This window comes from Bufo gargarizans, chromosome 2 (genome assembly GCF_014858855.1).
Source record: "Bufo gargarizans isolate SCDJY-AF-19 chromosome 2, ASM1485885v1, whole genome shotgun sequence".
Lineage (NCBI taxonomy): Eukaryota > Metazoa > Chordata > Amphibia > Anura > Bufonidae > Bufo > Bufo gargarizans.
The window spans coordinates 639,658,546-639,670,917 of NC_058081.1; positions in this window are offsets into that span (position 1 = coordinate 639,658,546).

The following is a 12,372-nucleotide window of genomic DNA, read 5'->3' on the forward strand; positions in this document are numbered from 1 at the left end:
CATGGCTCCAGTTGTGGCTGCTCTGGTAACCATGAAAACTACCATGTATAATGTGATGGAAAAATGAATCCAAGCAGCAAAGGAAGCAATATGGACAATCACAATACTTTAGTAACTGCCTTGTATTAACTTTCTCTACATGATAAATGCCACTTGCTGAAGTGAGACAGCCCCTTTAAAGGGATTCTGTCACCAGTTTTTGACCCCCACATTCAAAAATATGGTTATGTGCATGGAGCCCTTGTGATTCCTAATGTGGTCTTATAAGCTAAATCTGTGTGCTCATTTAGTGTAAAAAACGTTTTATCTAACCTGTCATTCATCTCACTAAGGTGCCCAGGAGGATGCTCATGTCTCCAAGATGCCGCCCGCCACCACCGTTCGTGCCCAGCTCCTCCTTTGCTGTCATCAGCGATGTGCCCAGCTCCTCCTTTGCTTTCATCAGCGATGTGCCCAGCTCCTCCTTTGCTTTCATCAGCGATGTGCCCAGCTCCTCCTTTGCTGTCATCAGCGCCGCCTGAGAATACTTTGCAACGCCTCCGGCTCTCCCTCACTCCCCCCTCCTTCTTCTCTAAGATCCCGCGCGTGCGCCAGCGTTCAGGTCATCAGGAGGTTGAGCGAAGTGCCGGCGCATGCGCACTTCGCTCAATGAAGCTGAACGGAGAAGTCCGCACGGGCGCATCAGGCACAGGCCTGTGCGCACACGCGGGATCTTAGAGAAAAAGGAGGGGGAGTGAGGGAGAGCCGGAGGCGTTGAAAAGGATTCTAAGGCGGCGCTGATGATTGCAAAGGAGGAGCTGGGCACATCGCTGATGACAGCAAAGGAGGAGCTGGGCACATCGCTGATGACAGCAAAGGAGGAGCTGGGCACATCGCTGATGACAGCAAAGGAGGAGCTGGGCACATCGCTGATGACAGCAAAGGAGGAGCTGGGCACGAACGGCGGCGGTGGCGGGCGGCATCTTGGAGACATGAGCATCCCCCTGGGCACCTTAGTGAGATGAATGACAGGTTAGATAAAACGTTTTTTACACTAAATGAGCACACAGATTTAGCTTATAAGACCACATTAGGAATCACAAGGGCACCATGAACATAACCATATTTTTGAATGTGGGGGTCAAAAACTGGTGCCAGAATCCCTTTAAGTATCAGTGTTATAATATGTATGTAAAATGAGAGATCCATACAGCAGACTAAATGATCATGCCTTGAGTCTAATAGGAAGGATCTTTGCCTAGTGAGCTGTACACCAATTATTTTGTTGATACCTGTGCTGCTGTCTTTACATTATATATGAGTGTGCTAAGGATTAGGACCAGAGGTAACTCTTGAAGCTTCTGGACTCCATTGCAAAGTCTGTAACAGCAAATCGACCATGTGCCATTTATAATACTGGTGTCTTTTGATGTGGCAGAGGAGCCTCACTGTCCCCTTAGGCACCAGATCCAGGGTATAACTGTTACCTCACCACTCACTGAAGCTACTGTACATCTCTGTTTCGGAATCCAAATGTTCTCCAAGAACTTAGAAAATAGTCACAGAAAATAATGCCCTATAACAGTGATGGCTAACCTTGGCACTCCAGCTGTGGTGAAACTACGACTCCCAGCATGCTACATTTATTTCTACAGAGTTCTGAGATCAGCCAAGCAAGGGGGGCATCTTGGGAATTGTAGTTTTACCACAGCTGGAGTGCCAAGGTTAGCCATCACTGCCCTATAATGATAGATGCAAGCATAACATATGGACTAAGCCCTCACTCTCTTGATAAAATCTGAGACACTTTGTCAATACATTTTGATCAAAACACATTTAAGCCCACCTACCAAGCGACAAGGTGGTCTCAGTTCAGGCGGGTCCTGCGCTAAACCTGCCTATGCCGTTATGCATTTACTGTATTTTTTGCCCTATAAGACACACTTTCTCCCCCCAAAAGTGGGAGGAAAATGTAAGTGCGTCTTATGGAGCGAATGCTGCACTGTTTACACTAATACACCGCCGACCGCATGCTGCACAGTACGGCCGGCATGTATATCAGCGAGGAAGGTGGAGGGGCTGGGGGCCGGCCTCTAGTTTTGTAATGGCAGCAGGGCCCGGTGCAGTCACTGTATTCTATTGCACCGGGCCCCGTATCTACGGTAACTGCAGGCAATTTTTAACTATAGACATGTTCGATCCAGCAGCCTGTACTTACGTCCGTAGCAGGCAGGAGGCTGGGCGGGCGGGCACTGGCAGCGTAACTTCCTACGTCATGTTCCTGCTCCGCTCACTTTATGAATGAAGCAGGCGGCGCAGGCACGCCCGCCAAGCCTCCTGCCTCCTATGCTCGTTAGTACAGGATGCTGGATCGAACATATCTATAGTTAAACATTGCCTGCAGTTACCGTAGATACGATTAGTACAGTGAGTGGGGCCCGGTGCAAAAGAATACAATGACTGCACTGGGCCCCCACTGCCATTTAAAAACTAGTGTAGATGCCAGCCCCCACCCCCTGTATTGGGGGTCATTCACAGTGGCTGACATTGTTATGGGGGGGGATCTATGGATGCCAAATAGCATAAGATGCTATTTATCTGTCATCCACAGATCCCACCCATAGCAGTGTCATGCCATTCACAGATGCCCCCATAACAGTGCATCATCCACAGATTCCCCATAATGGTGTCATTCACAGGCTACCAATAGTTCAAAGCCCATCAAAAGCACACCCTTTAGTTCAATTTTTTTCTTTCTTATTTTCCTCCTTAAAAACCTAGGTGCGTCTTATGGGCCGGTGCGTCTTATAGGGTGAAAAATACGGTATGTTCAGGAGCGCAGACCCCACACAGATTTTATCTTAGATTTTATCAATATAGTGAGAGCTAACTCCATATGTTATGCTTGCATCTATTATTATAGTGCATTATTCTCTGTGACTGTATAAAAGTAGCCATGCACATCCGCAACATTCATTATCATATTGTGCAGGATGTTTTATACATTTTTTTCCCGTGATTTGAAGAACTTAGAAAACCATAAGGACATTTCAATTAAAAATGGTGCCTACATTGTAAACCTTTTATAAAGTGTGTATTTAAAAAAATGCCTAAGGCTTCGTTCACATCACCGTTTAGCCTTTCTGTTTTCCTGACCCATTTAGGGGCAGGAAAACAGGAAGGATGGATTTGGCACATAACTGAGCTGAATGGAGCCCACGGACCGCGTAGACTATAATGGGGTCCGTTAGGTTTCTGCTCAAAAGAAGATTTTTGAGTGGAGACAAAAGTTGAGCATACAGGACTTTTCTTTCCACTTCAAAAATCTTCTGAGCGGAAACCTAACGGACCCCATTATAGTCTATGAGGCCGTGGAGTCCATTCGGCTCAGTTATGTGCCAAATCCATCCTTTCCGTTTTCCTGCCCCTAAACGGGGCAGGAGAACGGAAAGGCTGAATGGTGATGTGAACAAATCCTAAGTCATCATGTGTAGGAAAATGTCATCTTGAACATTTGCAGAGTCATTTTCCTTGTACTATGAGAGGAGTTCAGGAATGTAGCAGGTCATTTGCTGCAGTCTGCGGGATTAATCTTTAAAGTTTGTAAAAATGAAGAATAAAGACCACACCGTCTTTCATAAACTTTTAATGGAATATTTAAAATGAGTTAGCAAGAGTGCCTAAATCCAGAACAGACAGAGCGTAATCAATCACTTGTGTCAGCCAAAGATATGCAGTAATTCAATATTATCTGCAATGTTAGCCAAAGCTATTTGCAATTCTGAGACTAACTTAAAAGTTGATATGTGTTACTGAAAGACAACATGAAAAGGAATGTAATGCTTCTTAGCAATTTAGAATTTTTGAAGAACTGAAACAATTTTTGAGTCTAAATCATAACCATGTAAATAAACACGATGCAGAGAAATTATCTTCACTGTTTTGTTTTTATGAGGGGCAGGGACAATTAATAAAGTTTTTTTAAAAACATATCTAAAAAGCGGACACCATGTATAACTAAAGGGATAAAAAGCTGACTTTTTTATGTAGGCTAAAAAGTATAGATTTAGTGGGTGTCAGATAGTCATTATGCTCCCTTTTTGTTTATTGCTCCATTGTACCTAAAATTTTTAATTAAACAACTTTTTTCGAATATTTAATATTTTGTAACCCTTTATGCACTTCCCAGTTTTAATTAACTTTTCCTGTCATCCGGACTCGGAGTGTGAGTATAAGACAGATCCCCGTCCTGAACTTCCAGTACTCAAACGGGGTCGCATAGCATTATATTGATTTATGAAGCGATTTAACCCTTACAGTTCTGGAATGTATTGGATAACAGTGACAACATTATGTCAGTGTTATCCAATACATTCCAAACCTCTAAGGGTTACATTGCATCCTAAATCAATATAATGCTATGTGACCCCAGCAGTGCTGGAAGTTCAGGACGGGAGCTGTCTTATACTCATGCTCCGTGTCCAGAGTGTACACCTCACTCGCCTGAAAGCGGCCTTTGTGTTTATAATGTATGTGTTTACCATGTAGCCCATGTGTCTCCATGGTTACAAGCTACAAATAAAAGTCCTGAATAGTCTGATCCTGAAGTCAAACTTCCTTACTAACCTACAGAATATATGTTAGTAAGGTCACATTCACACAGAGGAGCCATGTGTGTAGGTTGGTGAATCCTTTAGCGCAAGTTCATAAAAATTTGATTTTGGAGCGTTTCTGCCTCAAAATCAGCTCCAAAAATGCCTCTAAACAGCCTCTCATTCATTTCAATGGAAAGCAGCACTTCCTAGTAAGTCCATGCATTTTTTGTGGGTTTTCTGCATGTTTTTGTTGAAGATCTTCACCAAAAACCTTGAGCTGAAAATGAGCTTTGTAGTGAAGTGAACACCCATTGCTTAAAAACTGCACAAAAAAAACACGGTTTGAAAGACCTTTTAGATCACGTGCCTTGAAGGATCTTCGGTATGTAGTGAAAATTCATGAAAAAGGATCCAGCACTGGTTTTAAAAGTCCATGTTGCTTTATTTGAGTATTCAATACATACAGGTGTGGAAACAGAATCTCCTAGGTTCCAATTTACGCGTTTCAGACGACTAAGTGACCTTAATCATAACTTAGAACTAATAGTATGTGAGCCCGATATATACTGGCCTGAAAATAGGTACTGCCCACTGGAGGTGGTAAGGCATCCATGTGGATCTAAATCTGGAAGCTACAACACATGAAAATGCGGGTTCACATAACATTGAGTGATTTAAAACACAAACGTTGTAAAATGGGAGTACAAAACCATGTAAGACCCCATAGTGCATATGTTTGATACTCAAGAACAAAAATTCTATAATAATGAAATGCCATTTGCAAAAAATGGAAATACCATAAATAATAACTTTACATTATGATCTAAATGTCCATTGATGCAGATACCTTGCTTTAGGCAAAGCAAAAGTCAGTACTGATACATAAGTTCCTTACGAATATGTCTGTGAAGGTTCTCTATTATCCAGGTCATGGTATATCTGTAAAGAATAAATCAAGGCAACTGGACTTACTGTAGATTTCCTGAAAACGTTTCACTCGTTCTTCCAACGAGCTTTCTCAATTCTGAGTGATTGTACAAGAATTCTCTGGGAATAAATATGTAACTGAATCAACATCTGGTAAAAATGTTGATTCATGGAGAAGCCAAGCTTAAATAGAGGCGCGGGAGGGGGGGGGGGGGGGGGCAGACATCTATTGTCTGCCACATACAATGCTGTCTTGACACCTTTTTCTGGGAGGTCATTTTCACCTACTGACTCCAATTAGGATAATGGGTAGTGTTGAGCGCGAATATTCGAATATCAATTTTTTTTCACAAATATCGGCAATTCGCGAATATTTCGAATATAGTGATATAAATTCGATATTTCTAATATTTTTTATTTTTTTATTTTTTTTGTTATATTTTTTTTCTTTCCCACTTCCCTAAAGTTGTTCTTACCTGTCCTTTGGATTCCTGGCTTCCTGGCTGCTCCAGTCAGTGCCCGTTGCCGCTTCTGCCGACTTCCGTGCTCATGGAGCGTCCCCATCACCATGGGAACGTCTCCATATACTAGAATGTACTGTCGGATTTGAGAATTACGTTGAAATCGCAATTCGATTTTTTTCAAGTTATAATAATCGAATTTCGATTTTAACTTAAAGGCTACTCTCCTATTGAAATAGCAATGCGATTAATTCAAGTTATAATAATCGAATTTCGATTTTAACTTAGCACTGCTATATTCCATATTCGTTAATTCTAGCCTAATATGGAATATAGCAGTGCTAAGTTAAAATCAAAATTCGATTATTATAACTTGAATTAATCAAATTGCGATTTCAACTTGGACCTGGTTTACTATGGTTGGCTTGGTAGAATTAGCGAATATGACGAATGTATTCGTCATATTCCACAAAACAATTATAATGAATGTATTCGTCATATTCCACAAAACGAAGATAAAGAAGTATTCTGCATCTTCGTTTTAGCTACCTATTCATCAACTTCGCTAATTCTAGCAATCATATAGGAAAGTTTACTATAGAGAGAGCTAAGTTTAATTCGCTATGCGATTATATTACTTAGCTTTTTTTTAATAAATAGAATAATTATAATAATTATCAGGTATTATAATTATTCCATTTTTTTTTTTTAAAGCAGTCATATAATCGCATAGCGAATTAACGTAATTAATATGCGATTTAAATAATCGAATTTCGATTTTAACTTAAAGGCTACTCTCCTATTGAAATAGCAATGCGATTAATTCAAGTTATAATAATCGAATTTCGATTTTAACTTAGCACTGCTATATTCCATATTCGTTAATTCCAGCCTAATATGGAATATAGCAGTGCTGAGTTAAAATCGAAATTCGATTATTATAACTTGAATTAATCGCATTGCTATTTCAATAGGAGAGTAGCCTTTAAAGAGGACCTTTCACTACTCTACAAACTAAAAACTAACTATACCTGTGGGCAGTGCAGCAAGGGACACGCCTCCTACAAGAAATCAGTCAGAGGGAGCGCAGACACCGGAGCCTATACCGGGCGAACGGAGCGGCGCCCAGACTTACTAGTAAGTGCAGGGGGACCCCATGGCGCCGCTCTGCCCACAGGTATAGTTAGTTTTTAGTTTGTAGAGTAGTGAAAGGTCCTCTTTAAGTTAAAATCGAAATTCGACTATTATAACTTGAAATAATCGAATTGCGATTTCAACTTGGACCTGGTTTACTATGGTTGGCTTGGTAGAATTAGTGAATATGACGAATATATTCGTTATATTCCACAAAACGAAGATAACGAAGTATATGCGTTTTCAAGAAATCTACAGTAAGTCCAGTTGCCTTGATTTATTCTTTACAGATGTTCCTTACGAAGGTTTAAACCATTTGGGAATCTTGTATTAAGTCGGAAAATCCAAAAAGCTTCCTTATCTAACACCAAACGCATCACAACCTCTAGAAGGATTTTTTATATGATCAATGGCATATGCGGAAAAACTTTTGGTCGATCTGGCATGTGTGCAAATAAAATGTTTCACTGCATTGGAAACATTCAATTGTGCCGTATTCTCTATATAATTAAGATGCTCCAGGATTCTATTTTTACATTTCCTCACTGTGCTAACCACATGGAGTAAACTGCATGCTGTACACTTAATTATATATATACTACATTTTCTCAGTTCCAATTAATATAATGCTGTATGGGGAACACAGTTGTGTTGGAGGAATCATGGAACATCGTAATGGGGGGAGCATATCTGCACATCTTGCATGTATGTAGTGAAAGCTCAGGAAAAGAGCATAAATAGCGGTGCTCTGCAGACCTCATGGTCAGTAGCAGACAAAAGATGACAGATTAAGCTTGGAGCTCCTGCTGCTGGAAACAGATCTAGCATTTATTACTGCAAGAAATAGCTCGACGGTAGGAGGTGATTGCTACTGGAAAAATGGTACAACACCTCAGAGATTATTTAGGGCATCTGAAGCTGAATACAGCAGAGGAGATGGGCTGAGGAGTAGAGAGAAGCCACCTAGTTCCTGGATCCTGGCAGAAACCAAGGTCTGTATAAGTAAAAATCTGTAATAGAGACCAGTCAGCCTGCAGTCTGTGTACAATATTGTGTGTCGTATGCAAAACATGTTCCGTGGTTGTGAAGTCAGAGATACTTCAACATAGGAGTGCCTGTCAGAGACTGTGTAGATTGCATGATACTACTCCACTTGGAGAGAAAGTTGTGATGACTGCTGTAGATACAGCCATCTTCAGTGTTGCCACTCTGAGGCGACTAGAACCAGTGTTGACAATCAAAAAAATTTGTGCAACCTAACCAAGCAGGATTGTGAGCTGGTACTTTTTAAAGGGACAGTGCTATATGTGCCTGTTGCATTCTAAAGAGAAAGCATACCTCTGTTCACTCTTTGAGAAACTGTAATCACTAAGTCTGCTGCCTGTAAAAACTGTTTAGTCAGGTAAATTTGCTTTACGTTACAACCGTGTCTTGCTGTCATCCTAGAATACTGGCCATGCCTACTACTGAAAACCAAATATATTAATTCTGCAAGATTTCGCATTCCTTAGATGTGCTCGAGGTCCGAGGCCCGAGTTCTCATGGCTCTGTACTATGTGGCTGTAGAAACTTCATGTGAACTCACATGAGCTCCATAATATGAAGTCCAATTAGGTAAGTATAGCACTTTTTTTTCAAATGGAAAAAAAGCAGTAAGCTCTCAGTTCCATAAACTGGTATGTGTACTGTTTTACATTTCTGTACAATTAAGAACAATAACAAGCCCATGTGAAGGAAGTAAGGGAAAAATTACAACAAGTTGACTGAATAAGACTATACACGGGTTGTTTGTAGTCTGATACAATGGAGACGTATGCTGTACGTCTCCATAGCATCAGTCTATTTGCAAAGTTGCTTGTATTTTAATTTGTTATTTTGGAGCAATAAAGATTAATTAGATGCAATACAGTATATACACATAATCATGCGAAATTAAATGTATCTTCGTCTGTCTGTATCTTAAATGAAATAAATTAATTGTCTAGTAATTTCAAGCTAAAAAAAAAAGCTGTTTGAATGCAATACTTCTCACTAGTGTTACAAAATAAAAACCTTTACACAGCTGTTTCCTCTTTCCAAGTATATTGAGTTGGCGGGCTCTTTCTTGTGTGATTCCTGAGCAGTGACGTACTGGGGTTTTTGGGGCTCACCAGAGAAAATGATCCTCGAGGCCCAACCTCTATGTAATCAAAAAAGTTTAATAGGTTTTGAATCACAGAAATAGACCCTAGTGGCAAGTGATTATTGGCTCCAAAGTCAGCCAAATGGTTTTTTTCCCCCCTTGGATCTATGGGGTCCATTATGGTCCACCAGTGGATCTTCGGCTACACTCTGGTGGGCCATATAGATGTCCGTACTTTCCGTACTTTCTGGTCCTTCTCTTTTTTCCCTCCCTCCCTGAGTGAAAGCTACAGCTGCATCTCCCTACTACCTTTCCTATCAGTCTTCTGTTCCTTATTTTACACAGGATGGATTGCTTGGTGACTGAGAAGGTATCTAAACATTGATATAAAGGCAAGGCAAGGGAAAATACAGGCTGCTAGAAAGTATGAAAGTTGGCACATTCCTTATATAAGATACAGTAGATTTTATATATTTTAATTTGTTTTTAGCAAATTAAAAATTTTCAGCAACTTTACAATACTTTTAGATGTATAGATAATAGTAAAATCTTCTTTGCAACATTTTTTTACATCAACACTTTAGAAAGGAGGCAAACCATACATTGAAAAGAATTGAGGCACAGTGTAATTTTTACAGGCTTCCCTCTTTGTATCTTATAACAAACTTCAAAAATTGCTTCTAAAAACTATTATTTCTCACGACAGCAGTAATGGATAGTATGCATCCAGTGCTGGCTAGCAAAATACTGTAATTCTAAAATTACAGTGAAAAAACATTCACACTATGAGATCAGATGTGACCAAATCTGTAATTTAATGAATAGAGAGAAAAGAAATAAAAAATGTTCCATATTCTTACTGTCTAGGCTTCTAAAAAGCCCATGTTACATCTAAGAATAAGGGGAATAAGGGTACTTTCACACTTGCGTTTTTCTTTTCCGGCATAGAGTTCTGTCCTAGGGGATCTATACCGGAAAATAACTGATCAGGCATATCCCCATGCATTCTGAATGGAAAGTAATCCGTTCAGGATGCATCTGGATGTCTTCAGTTCAGTATTTTTGACTGATCAGGACAGAGATAAAACTGCAGCATGCTACGGTTTTATCACCGACCCAAAAAACGGAACACTTGCTTGAATGCCGGATCCGTAATTTTTTCCATAGGAATGTATTAGTGCCAATTCCGCCAAATTGCAGGGGGCGCCAGGAATTTCAATGAGGGCCATGGGAGCCTATGGCTCCTGTCCCCTCCGTTATGCCTGAAGCCTACAAGGCAGTAGAGCGACGCAGGACTCGGTCACGATTACCTCACTGTGACCTCCTGCGTCGGATCTCACGAGATGGGAAGGCACATGGAGGCAGTCGTGACCGCATGCGCCGGGACTCCACAAGCTGTGATGGAGATGGGTAAGTATTTATTTTCTATTTTTTTATTTATTTATGCATGTACCCTACCCTAATTGCAGAGGAACTGGGGGCACTATGGGTGTGGGGGAGGAGCAGAGAGAGGAGGACCACCGAGGACATCATAATAATAAGATAATAATAAGAGTGGCCACTATATTAATAACAAAGAGGGGCCATTACATTAATAATAAAGAGGAGGTGGTGAGGGACCATGTGATTGGACCATGTGATGTGACGTCACCACAGGTCCTTAGCCGGCAGCTCAACATTACAGAAGAAGACAGAGATCCGCAACTACGCGATCAAGTGGACTCGGTGAGTAATTTTTTATAATTTTTAACCCCTCCATCACTATTTTACTTTGCATTCTGTATTCAGAATGCTATTATTTTCCCTTAAAAACTATGTTATAAGCGAAAATAATACAGATCGGGTCCCCAGCCCGATCGTCACCTACCAACCATGTGTGAAAATTGCACCGCATCTGCTTTTGCTTGCTGATGCTTGCGATTTTCACGCGGCCCTATTCACTTTTATGGTGCATGCGTTGCGTGAAAAACGCAGAATATAGAGCATGCTGCGATTTTCACGCAACGCACAAGTGATGCGTGAAAATCACAGCTCATGTTCACAACCCCATAGAAATTAATGGGTCCGGATTCAGTGCGGGTGCAATGTGTTCACATCGCGCATTGAACCCGCGCGGAATACTCGCCCGTGTGAAAGGGGCCTAATACAGAGGGGGGAATTATAATATAGTAACATAGTACATAAGGGGGGAATTATAATATACAGGGGGAATAATATTATGGGGAATGGGGGACTATCTGTATGGCTTTAGCACAGTATTGGGGGGCAGCAGGATGACAGTGTTGAGACACCAGGAAGAAGAGGATGATAGGGTTAGGGTTAGAAGGTATCATGGTGGTCTTATCTCTGAATGAAGGCACTGAGGAAAGAGTCTACAACCCAGGGGACGTCAGTGGATGTAACAGGTATGGTGCTGTATTCTACTGTAAATATTAATGTCCATCCACAAATCTGTTTCACGATAGGGTTGGGGGAGGAGACTGAGAATTTGTCCTACCCTTCCGCATCCTGGCCCCAGACTTCAGGTCAAACTGTGAGTGTTTTGAATTTTGGGGCCTCCAATCCATCTACTACGTTATCTGTACTCAGAAAGTTATCACTGTGTTATCTGAGGTATTACATAGGACTGCAGGTGACATCTACTACATTATCTGTACACAGAAAGTTATCACTTTGTTATCTGTGGTGTTACATAGGACTGCAAGTGATCTACTACATTACTTTCTACTTTCACACTAGTGTTTTTTGCGGATCCGTCATGGATCTGCAAAAACGCTTCCGTTACAATAATACAACCGCAGGCATCCATCATGAACGGATCTGGTTGTATTATGTCTTCTATAGCCATGATGTATCCGTCTTGAACACCATTGAAAGTCAATGGGGGACGGATCAGTTTTCTATTGCGCCAGAGAAAACAAATCCATCCGCATTGACTTACAATGTGTGCCAGGACGAATCCGTTTGCATCCGCTTCGTCAGCGGTGCAGTTATATGATCTAAAGCCTTTTGTAGCGTGTATAAATGGAAAAAGTGAAATATATTTGCCGTTCAGCGGTGCAGTTATATGTTCTAAAGCATTTTGTGGTGTGTATTAGTGGCAAAATTTAACTATATTTGCCGTTCAGCTGCACAGTTATATGTTCTAAAGCCC